This window comes from Gobio gobio (assembly GCF_949357685.1).
Source record: "Gobio gobio genome assembly, chromosome: 8".
Lineage (NCBI taxonomy): Eukaryota > Metazoa > Chordata > Actinopteri > Cypriniformes > Gobionidae > Gobio > Gobio gobio.
The window spans coordinates 5,078,167-5,090,555 of record NC_137114.1 but is presented as its reverse complement, the minus strand read 5'-3'; the positions used below and the strand labels follow the sequence as shown (position 1 = coordinate 5,090,555).

The 12,389-nt window shown below is 39.6% G+C and overlaps 1 protein-coding gene across 1 annotated transcript in view; it reads left to right on the top strand.

Annotated features, from left to right (window-relative positions):
- The window catches only part of LOC307130264 (IQ domain-containing protein J-like), a gene marked incomplete at its 3' end in the record, with an annotated part of 152,433 nt that overhangs the window by 1,823 nt on the left and 138,221 nt on the right, over positions 1 to 12,389 (top strand). The window contains exons 2-3 of the mRNA XM_079823237.1: positions 11,131 to 11,193; positions 11,492 to 11,549. The remainder of the gene's footprint in view (positions 1 to 11,130; positions 11,194 to 11,491; positions 11,550 to 12,389) is intronic.

Sequence of the window (12,389 nt, the reverse complement as noted above, 5' to 3'; positions counted from 1 at the left end):
CAAATTTACCAATCTGACACATTCTGGTCCAGTTGCGCTGGCAACGCTGATCGATCAGCTTGGTCATCTGCATCCTCTGGATCGGTAGGACTGACATTATCTAGCCTGGCTCCGCCCTCCTACGTACTTCTGCTCAATGTTCATTTTCCTTCAGTTCTCCGTCTGGGACTGCGGTATATTCTCTGGTTTTCTCCGGTCAAATTTTAACCGGTCCATTCAGCGAACAGAGGGAGTGGCTGAGAGTGATGACGTTGATGTTGTGCACTAGTTTGAGATGAGCGCCATGACTAAACATTAGCGATTGGTTATGGCAGATCCAGAGCGGCTCTGGGCAGATCCAATAGTTTTAAACAACTTCAAGGAAGTGAACGCTTGTCAATGGAGAGACTCTCTGAACAAATGAGAGTCAGGTAGGACCAGGCTAGATATTATCATCTGTCAATATTGCTTTGCTTTGGGAGCTAGGGTGACCAGACGTCCCGAAAAATTCAGGACAGTCCTGAAATCTAAACTGTTGTCCCGAATCCCGAATCTGGCCCTAATTGTCCCGAAAATTATTCTAAAGCACAAGTAAAAAAAAAAACTTGCTAGGCGCGAATTTAGATATGCATTGATAAGCTAATTTTCATTCATTCCGTTGGCATGGCTGGGAGGAGTGGGTGGGGAAGTATCCATGGATTGCCACAGCCTTAAAGGGTTAGTTCACCCAAAAATGAAAATTCTGTCATTAATTACTTCCCCTCATGTCGTTGGACACCTGTCAGACCTCCGTTCATCTTCGGAACACAAATGAAGATATTTTTATGATACGTTATGAATCAGTGAGTCAATTCATGATTCGGATCGCTTGTCAAACCGCCAAACTGCTGAAAAACCGCTGAATCGACTCATTGATTCATAACGCTTCAAACCGCTGAATAGACTCACTGATTCATAAAGCTTCAAACCGCTGAATCGACTCACTGATTCATAACACTCCAAACCGCTGAATCGACTCGCTGATTCATAACGCTTCGAAGCTTCATGAGGCCATGTTTTGAAATCGTCATCACTATGTAAGTCGTTATTTAGGGTTTTTTTGAGCACAGAAACTATTCTCGTCTTCATAAAGTTATTGTAGAGCCGCTGTAGTGAGATGGACTTTGTAACTTTAGTCTTTAGTGTCTTTTAAGGGTCTTGAGAGTGTAAAGTGCATTGAGCCAATGGAGGCCTTTCAGAGCATCAGATTTACACTAAAATATCTTCATTTGTGTCTGAATATGAACGGAGGTCTGACGGGTGTCCAACCACATGAGGCTCAGTCATTAATGACAGAATTTACATTTTTGGGTGAACTAACCCTTTAAGCGATGAAAGTAAAGACAATATGGCCTTTTTGTCCCCATTTTTGTAATAAGCCTTGATGAAGAGAGCACAAGTTGCTGCAGCTGCGAGGAGGACAGTGATGCACGCGTAAAGAAGTGATTGATTGTTCGCGGCACTGTGTACAAAAAAATACTTCACTACACAATTATTTCGTTATTTTCGTTTAAGTTTATTAGCGTTAGACTATACAGAAAGGTCTGATTTACGCACTGTTACTTACAACAGTCATTGTTTTTTTTTCTTTTCACAATCACATTTGAGTTCACGATTTTAATGGTGTTTTTTGTGGCAGAAAAAGACTAAAAAAAGACAGAAAACATTTCTAAATCTTTGAATAAAAATATGTTTGGTTCAGGTTTGAAATTCATTATCTTTTATTATAGGCTACGCAGTCTAATAAGCAGACCAATGACAACCCCAACCCCATATCCCGAATTTCAGCCAATCTCATCTGGTCACCCTATTGGGAGCTGATTTTCCAAATATGGTAAAGGGTGTGGCATTTCGGGCCAATCACAATGCACTGGATCGCTGGCCAATCAGAGCACACCGCGCTTTTCAGAACGATGAGCTTTGTAAAAATCGCCGCGTTTCAGAAAGGAGGGGCATTGAGGAGCAACAATAAAGTACAGTATGTGTAAAATAATGACTTTTTTAACCTAAAATCATGTAAACACATCGCCATTATTATGCGAATATCATATAGTGACTTAGAACCGTAGCTGAACAAATGCGACTCATTAAGGCGGTTCAGAGGCGATTCTTTTTGTAGCATAAACATCATCAATCGGATGAGAGCTTGGGATCTTCCAAAGTTTCTCTGTGGCGCTGAAACCTAAAGATGTGCGAGTTCTGGTCCTAGCGCAACTGATACTCAACTGCCATTGGCTCATCTGCGTCCGAGGGGAGGGGCTTACCGATAGGTCAATTGCTATTCAAAACCCTGCCAAAACTAGCCCAATTGTGTTCCCCAGTAAATGTGTGTTTGCGTGGGTGTCGCTTCAACCCGCTGCAACAGTGTAAAAGTAGCCCAAATCTGCACTTTGTGCCAGACAGAGAGATTGTGTTTCTGAAGGATAACCCTTCCTGATCAACACTTGCGAGTTACATTCAGATCAGTTACTGGACATTGGACAAAGTCATACTGGTAGAAACATGCTCTAAACATTTGCTACATGACTAAATCCACCTGATTAGATCTTTACAGCAATAAAAGTCATTTCAAGTTATACAAACAGTACAGTTTACTGAAGTTTTGCTGCTTCATCTCACATCTATATCTGTATATTAGAGTGCATTTCTATCCGTCACTCTCTCTCTCCTCGGCAGAGCTTCTGCTCTTGATGAGCTGCTTAATTACAGATATTAAATTAATTTGCTATCTACATGCATAATGTGCATCTCTAAGGCGAACAGACTTTAATTGGAGCACTCTGGCTCGTTCTCTGCCCTTCGTCGTTCTCTCGTGTGTCTGTACTCGAGGGGTGAGCCTTTTTTCTGTGTGTATCCCGATGATGATGTGTGTATCATCTAATAGCCTGCTTACACTTTGTTCAGGGTAATCTACTTATATGGGTCATTCTACAGAATCGGTTCAGAGTCAAAATGGGAAACATCTCGGAAAAAATTGTATAAATGTGTACCTTTACTATTATTAAATTTTTTTAAATTTATTTTATAGTAATTGTACAGTTAATTCTCATACATTTTCGGAAAGTTTAGGAATATTTATCCTCTCCCCAAATTTGTCACTCCCGAAACACAGGAAAATATTGACCTATTAAGATTTTGGTTACAACTACCTTGTTTTTAACTTGTGTAACTTTAGTGAGTGTGTAGGTTCGCTGTTTGAGCATAAACAACATCTGCAAAGTTACGACGCTCAAAGCTCAAAGCAAAGGGAGATATTTTCTTCTACAGAAATCTCTCTTTAAGGACTACAACAAACGGCTGGACTACAACGAGTTAGTGACATCACTACTCCTAACATTTACATAACCCCGCCCCCGGGAACATGTGGAGAAGAGGAAGAGTTGCTGTAGTCGAGTCCGTCTCTCACATTTATTGATACAGTACGAACACAAACGCAATCGTACATCATAAAGCGAGATGACATCATCAGTTATAACCGTAATTACACTAAACTATCCCTGTTCTCTCTTCATCAGCAGATATTCTCTGGCTCATCTTACCCCACACCAGTGCTTTATAGATTATCATGACAGAATATGCTAATCAATGACTGAAGATGGTTAACTCATAAACTCATCGTCTATCCCTTCAGAAGCGTCCTGTCTCGTTCTACATGTTGTCTCTTCTTCTGGAGTCTCTCCATCATTGTCCGACTCCGGTTTGATCAGAAAAGGCTGAACAGTTTCTGATATTTTCAGTGTGTGTGTATGTGTGTGTGTCTGCGTGAGGTAATCAGAGCTGCTAACATGAGCTCTTGAAGCTCCGCCCTCTTCCTGAAAGGGGGCGGGGAGCAGCAGGTCATTTGCATTTAAAGGGACACACTCAAAAGCCGCGCTTTTTTGCTCAACCTCAAAAAGTGACAATTTTAACATGTTATAAAAATGATCTGTGGGGTATTTTGAGCTAAAACTTCACACACACACTCTGGGGACATCAGAGACTTATTTTACATCTTGTAAAAAGGGGCATTATTGGACCGCTTTAAGGATTCATTAGTTTAAATATACAGTGAACCAAACACTATCATAACATCTTAATTCAATATACTTTATTTTTGACAAAACATCCCGTGTTTATGGTCATGACTGCACATCTTCAATAGTGGTAGTAATGATTTGGTAGCGACCACATTACAGAATTTTAACTTGCATACTAATAAACTAATGATTGGCAAAACTGTACTAAACTTTAGTTTGTTTCCCCCAAGTAAAGGATTATGTGTTCCCTTTTGTCACTACCAAAAAATTATGATAGGTGATGATTTCGGTAGTGACAATTTTATTATGGGTTCAATCACAAAGTGCTGAAACCCTATTGTTATTGTTAATTTTTCCATGATGCATCATTCTCCATTTAAAACTGACCAAACCGACAAATTTTGCCAGATGGTAGTCCAAAAGTCGAGGAGAGGTTGACAGAGTATGACCCCGATTGGCCAATAGGTGGCGCTACAGCAATCAAAAGCACGAAATGGCTCATAACTCCTAAACTGTTTGTCATAGATTCAAGTGTCTTATATAATTGGAAAGCAGAGCTCATTGTGAGCTATATATATATTTATAGTCATTTTGAGTTTTGTTGAAAACCTACTTTTGTGAACGAGTCCTAGGTTTTTCGCCCAATCGGAACCAAACCAGTACAGAAAGATTCTGTGGAGTCTGAATATAGTTATTGAAAAAAAGTAGAAATTTTGATTCACGTCGTTAAGGGGCGTAAAAATGGACGTTCAGGGTGGAGCCAATTTTTCTAAAATGGCTATAACTCAAGAACGAAATGAGATATATTCACCAAACTCGGTACACATGTGTATGGGCTGAGTCTATGAGTCTATGAGGACATTGGCGTATCTCAAAATGCCAATGAAGTTTGAGCACCTATTAGACAAGGTTAACGGAGGCTGATCGGAACGAAACTCGGTTGGACTCATGGAACCAGAGGTCTGTAAGAATTTTGAAAGAAATCAGCCACTAGTTGTCACTAACGAGTTTTACGGCTCTGTAATCACGTGGTGTTTCACACATCCACACAATATGCATATCATTTCACAGATCTCCTCATGTTGAGCAACTTTGCCTTAAGAACCACTGCTGTCAATCAAATCGTTCATTAAACATTAAAACTTTTGCGAACTAGTCCTAGGATTTTCGCTCAATCTGATACGGCATATGATTCTAAACAAGCATGCAGACTTTAATGGAGATCAGACCATAGGTGGCGCTATAGCTGTTAAAAAGCTTTGACAACTAGATATTTCCTATATGGCCATTTGCCTGTATTGGCAGTAAATGGTGTTTTCCTTCTACGAATTAAGTGGTTACATGCATGCTAAATAAAAATTAACATCTTTTAATGTATATGTGCTTAAAGACCTTAAAGACTGCTCTAACCCTGATAAATGCTGCTTGCAGCTTTAATTATTATTATTACAATATTATTGTGTGATTCATTAGATAATAGGCTTTATGTATATGTGCTTAAAGAGCTTAAACTGCTTGAACCCCGATTAATGCTGCTTGCAGCTTTAATTATTATTATTACAATATTATTTAGGGATTCATTAGATACAGGCTTTCCTGTAGCTCAAACAGTAGAGCATGGCGCTAGCAACGCCAAGGTCATGGGTTTGATTCCCAGGGAAAGCAAGAACTGACAAAATGTAAAATGTGTACCTTTGAATGCAATTGAAGTCGCTTTGGATATTGAAGTCGCTTTGCGTCTTCCAAACGTAAATGTAAATAAAGAAGGATCTTAGTAAACATCTAAGATTTGAATACTTAAGTGCTTTTTAAATGTGTTTTTTGGTTGTGGGACAGCAGTTTGCAGGATGGCCCATAGATGGACAAAGCATTTCAGTCAGTGAGTGTCCTCTCTATGTAGCAGGGCAAGCAACACTCACGGGCTCTTCACCAAGTGTAACAATCTATTTGTTTTTCTCTCTCCTGTAGATGTTTTGTTTGAATAATTGCTCCAGCAAGTGTTGCTGGTGTAAATTGATTTCCAATTTCCCAGTTAATGAAGGTGCCTACAGATAAAGCTCTTCCCCCTTGTTTAACGTTTCTCCTGTACTGGGGTCACTGATAACAGGCTTTCACAAATAAAAGCAGCTCGTCTCTGATAAGACTGATAAAGGTCAGGGAAACTGCTGTCTGATATAGAGAGGTCACTGGAGGCACTATGGAAAACCTGCTGGACTGCACCGCTACCTGATCTCAGCCCTAAAAATGACTTTCATTGCTGCAACCTAATGAGTTCTGCTCGATTCAATACTGTTTTTGATATTTGAGAAAACGTTAATTCCAATGTTACCACATTTTAAAGCAATCGTTTTGTTGCAGTGGATTGCACAGATGCCCATCACTTCAAAGATATGTTTCAACCTTGGGCGTCGGAACCATTGTGTGTGTGTGTGTGTGTGTGTGTGTGGGACAAGACCCACCAAGACCCAAACACTTTTTAAGACCAATGATATTGGACCCAGTCACTTTTAACATTTCTAATTCAGCACATATGTCTGTTGACTTTTCAGAGCGCCGTCAGTCAAATCCATTCCACTTGGCTCATTCAGAGTCCATATAAATTAAAATCCATTCCGTGTCTTCACTACTCGCACCCGCGACACAACAAGGTCAACATAGCATCTCAGCACATCTGCTGCTCAGGTGGGTCTGGCCGTGTGCTCACATACTGTCACTAAACAAGCTGCGATTTAAGTGAATGTTCATCGTGTGTTCACCTGTTGCTTTTAAAGAAAGGTGACCAGATTTCTGAAATAGAAACCAGGGGCATTTCTTATTTGAGTGGTCAAAATATCACTGACATCTCACTTATCTATTCCAAAAAAAACGGGGCAAAACATTTGGAATGTTTTTTTTTTTATTATTATTATTGTTATGGGTTCCCTATATTATTATTAACATTAATAATTACTATAATTTAGTTTTATTATTAGGACTTTTGGTCTGACTTTAATACAATTTCTTTAAAAAAATCGCAGAGTAAACACAGTTAATAGTAACCATTGTAAATAGCAAGCAGTTCAAAACAACATTATAACAAAAAGACTACAAATAAAACATGATTGCATAAATATGATATGATAAATAAAACTAGTAAACAAATATTTTTACATTTTATAATTATATTTAATATTTTCATTGTCACAAGCTGTTTACACTGTACACAGAAATATAATTTTTTTTAACTTCAAATGTTTTGTTACGTTTGTGGTTTTAACTATCCTTAATTGGGCTTGTTATTTAGCATTTTTGGCTTATTTTAAGCAGAAAGTATGTGCATTCTGCAAGTAAAGTTAAGATGTGTGGAAATTACGTTAAATTGAGACATTTGGTGACGCTTAAAATTGTGCAAAACAATCCCGTGCCCTGTTGTGGCCCTGTTATAAACATACACACAGTATTGCTTTAATTTATCATCAATAGTTAGTATGTTACTACCTTGAGAACGATAACAATGTTTATTTTGGTATGTGACGATAATGGCGCTCTGCTCTCACGAGTGCGTGTCCAAGTAGAGTCAGTGTAGTTCACAGCACCATCTGTTGGTGAAAATAATCACTACACGAAGGCTCCTATAACCAGCAGCTGCTGTATGTTGGTCGGGCTTGCAGGTTGTTTTGAACGAGCTGTAAAATGGGGACATTTCCGGGGACAGCTCCAGTCAGGGACAGAACAACCGGGACTGTCCAACACCAACAAACAGGGACATTTAGTCACCTTATTTCAAAGGCATCATGTAGTCTTGTTGCAGCATTCAAAACAACTTACTAGACGTGTTCATTTTTGGTAAACCTTGCCAGGTACGTGATATAAAAGCAATTGTTTAATTAAAAGGCACCAGAATACAGGAAATTACATCTAGATTTCTGGCGAAGGACCCACCCACATTTTTTTGTTTGTGCTTCCGATGCCCATGGTTTCAACATTTCAAATTGGGCCCCATATCTGCGTTGTATATTATATTTAATTGTTCTTCAATACAAAAAGTATGCATTATTAGATTTTTTGTCTTGTTTTTTATGGCAACTTCTTTTAATGAAGTAATAAGGCCCTCTAGGACAGGCCATTAAAAGTACTGTATTGCTTTGATAAACCCAACACTACATAATAAATCTTAAGGGCAAATGTTTTAATTGTGAATAAAACTGATTGGTGCCTTGCACTAGTATGCACCGATCAGTCATAACATTATGACCTAATACAGACCAGTCCACCTTGTTCCATTGCTCCGTGGTCCAGTTCTGATGGCACTTTGGGCGGGGTCAGGGGTCAGCATGGGCACCCTGACTGGTCAGCGGCTGTGCCGCCCCATACTCCACAAACTGAGATGCTCTGTGTATTCTGAGCCCTTTCTATCAGAACCAGCATTAACTTCTTGAGCAGTTTGAGCTCCAGTAGCTCGTCTGTTTGATCGACCACACGGGCCAGCCTTCGCTCCCTACGGGCATCAATGAGCCCATGACCCTGTGGCCGGTTCTCCACTGGTCCTTCATGACCCTGTGGCCGGTTCTCCACTGGTCCTTCATGACCCTGTGGCCGGTTCTCCACTGGTCCTCCATGACCCTGTGGCCGGTTCTCCACTGGTCCTCCATGACCCTGTGGCCGGTTCTCCACTGGTCCTCCATGACCCTGTGGCCGGTTCTCCACTGGTCCTTCATGACCCTGTGGCCGGTTCTCCACTGGTCCTTCATGACCCTGTGGCCGGTTCTCCACTGGTCCTCCATGACCCTGTGGCCGGTTCTCCACTGGTTCTCCACTGGTCCTCCACTTTTGATAGAGACTGACCACTGCAGACCGGGAACACCCCACAAGAGCTGTAGTTTTGGAGATGCTCTGACCCAGTCGTCTAGCCGTCACAATCTGGCCCTTGTCAAACTCGCTCAAATCCTTACGCTTGCCCATTTTTCCTGCTTCTAACACATCAACTCTGAGGAAGAAATGTTCACTTGTTGCCTAATATATCCCACCCACTAGTTATTCACGTCACCTGTCAGTGGTCATAATGTTGTGCCTGACCGGTGTATATAGTGGTGACGTGTAAGCTAAGGTTAAAGTCAGCATGAAACACTCCTCTTTTCTCCTCTATTGTGCCGTATATCTGAGTGAAACACTTCCGGAACAAGAACAGATGTGGGGCGGGGTTTGATTTTGTCAGTGGGAAACTGATTGGATGGTTGTGGTTTGCTATTGGTGGATCTCATGTGAGTGACAGGTATTCTGATTCAAGATTATTAAAACAATAATGATGTGCTCTGATAAATCATATAGAATAAACACAAAAAACATTTAGATTTCACAGTGACTTTAATGGTCAGTCTCTGTGGTCGTGGTGCAGTGATCTGTCCCTCTTCTCATAGCAGGGTCTGTTTTAAGAACAGTTTACCCTGTGCCAACAGTCGCCAGTACGGCACTTCTCAGACACTTCTGCTGTCGGTGCAGTGTGAACTGGCCTTTATACTCGTCTCAAGGACTGTTTGTTGTTCAGTCAATGTCTTGAGGTTCATGTTCAGTCTGAAAGCTCCTCAGAGACAGATGAAAATATCGCCTCAGTGTGCTCCTGGTTATTACCTGACCACAAACACAACAACAACTTTATGAGGTCAGTCCATGAAATGTGTGTTTTTCATGTTATGTTGACAAAGATTGTGTGCATCTTCCTGCTCGGTTCATTTTTGTTGTGTTTTTTTGCGAGATACTCGCCTCTGTCTGATGCCTTGAGTCTTTTCTTTTAGTCCACGCTCACTGGAACATATTGAAGTAGTCATATGAGAAGCGAAATTACTGGATAAAAAGACATGACGGTAACGCTTTAGATTACAGCCCGGGAAGTACAGCGTAAGTTAAACAAATTTACAGCGGAACTTTCGATAATTATAGTGTAACTATAAAGTATGAACATTTAGGTATAAGGGAACAATATGTAATATTTTGGGAATAAAGGGGGAACTACCAGGAAAATTAACAAATTATTTATACTGTAAGTATTTTTTAATTATGGGGTAATTATCTCTGTAGTTACAAGGTTAGTGTGAATCTGTGGCTGTAAATTAGTGGTGTGTGCCCTCTTGTTTCGTGTAGTTACAGGGTAAGTGCAATAAAAACACATACACAATCTGATATCACTCGGAAACCTTTATTTATTAAACAACTTTCAAAACAGATTTACAACACATTCATTTCTCTTGCTTGGCTTCATCCTCCTCTTGTTCCTCTTCTTTTTTGTTCTTGCCACAGATGAATCTTAAGAAGGAATTCCATGTCTCTAGCTATTCTATGTGATGTATTTAAAGAAAATACAGTGCACGCAGAAATGTCCACACCATTTACTCGTCTTTCACCCTCATGCCATCCGAGATGTATACGACTTTCTTTCTTCAGATGATCTCTGCTAATGAAAACTCATTTGGGTTCCTAAATGTTCAAGCATCAAACAGCACATACAGCAAAAACTACAGTAATCCATACGACCCCAATGGATAAATCAATGTCTTCTGAAGTGAAACGATAAGTGTTTGTAAGAAAAATAACAATATTTTAAACGTATTAAACTGTAGACTATCGCTTCCGACCAGCAGTCATCTGTGCGTGAATGCGAGGGAGAAACACACAGATGTCGGTGCCATCAGTTTTTATTTTATTATATTTTGTTTTATTAATGCTCACAACGGTATACAAACATTAGCATAATATATGATAATGCAATGAGAAACAAAAAAAAACAGGAAGACAGAGACGCCGGTTCTCTCGTGAGTTTCAGATGAAGGATTCAGCTGACCAATCTGAAGGATTTGTGCGATATCTGTAACTTGTGGAGTTGCTATTGCTTGTTTCTGCTTCTTCTTGGCCTGTGTTTGTGTTTGTGGTCCAGGGTCACATTCGTCAATGACATCTAAGGGCTAATTGTACATTAGGATGAGTCTCAAATAAAAGAAAATGTAAATTCCAGAGGAAATAATCGCATTCAATGCAAATGACTTCAGGGCCGTCTTAAACAACCATTTTATTAATCATAAGGGCATAACTGGGCATAAAACCTTTGATTGCTTTTGTTTTTCAGGCAGAAAGACGTGTTTCATCGCCTCAGCTGTGTTGAAGAGCCACCAGAACCAAAGCTGGAAGGGTGAAGAGAATAATGATCATATTCTCATACACACAACATTGCATTACAATGCTTCAGCATATAGCTGCAAAATATGATGGGAAAGGTCACCCTAGAAGATATTTTATACCCTGCACTTATGAACATGACAGATTGAACATTATCTCATCAAACTGAAGTCATTTCACATCTTGTTCTTAAACTTATTTGAAAGTCGACACACTGCAGTTCTCCCTCTAGGTCTGAGACTTTTCCTAAATGATCACCTACACAATGTGCTGTACTTGTGTCTCACGCTGTCTTCTGTCTGTTGTCATAGAAACGGCCATCAGCAGAGAGACGGAGGCTGAAACTGCTGCTGAAGAACAAGCTAGAATGTGAGTGAGAGAAGTTTCAGTGCCTGTTTAAGCGTCTGTGTGTTGTAATGATTAACGGTGAGAAATGCACAGTGAATAGATGAAATCTTTAGTAATATTGTGAAGGCTTTAAATGAAGTTCTTGCGACTGGCATTTTACTCTGCTCTGTTTTTGCTGAAGCGTGTTTTTGCCTTAATGGATCCTGTTTTAACTATAATGCAGTTTGCTCTGATTGACTCTCAGTAGTTGAGTGAAAGTTGAGTGACTTTTGTAATTTTTTTACAGCATACTTAGAATGTCTCCATTAGTACTTTCATTACCATCACGTCAAGCATTTTTAAGAACAAATGAGTTCTCCAAACATGTTTCTCTTTGGTTATGATGGAAATCGATCATTCAAGAGATTTGTTCAAAAACACTGATTCATCCAGTAATGAAACAAGTGAAGTCTTTATGATTGAGTCATTCAATCATTCATTTAAGAGATTTGTTCAAAATGCTGATTCATCCAGTAATGAATCAAGTGAAGTCTTTATGAGTGAATCATTGAATCATTAACTCAAGAGATTTGATCAAAAACACTGATTCACCCAGCAATGAAACAAGTGAAGTTTTAATTAGTGAGTCAATGAATCATTCATTCAAGAGATTCGTTCAAAAACGCTGATTCATACAGTAATGAAACAAGTGAAGTCTTTATGAGTTAGTCATTGAATCATTCACTCCAGAGATTCATTCAAAAACACTGATTCATCCAGTAATGAAACAAGTGAAGTCTTAATTAGTGAGTCAATGAATCTTTCATTCAAGAGATTTGTTCAAAAACGCTGATTCATTCAGTAATGAAACAAGTGAATTCT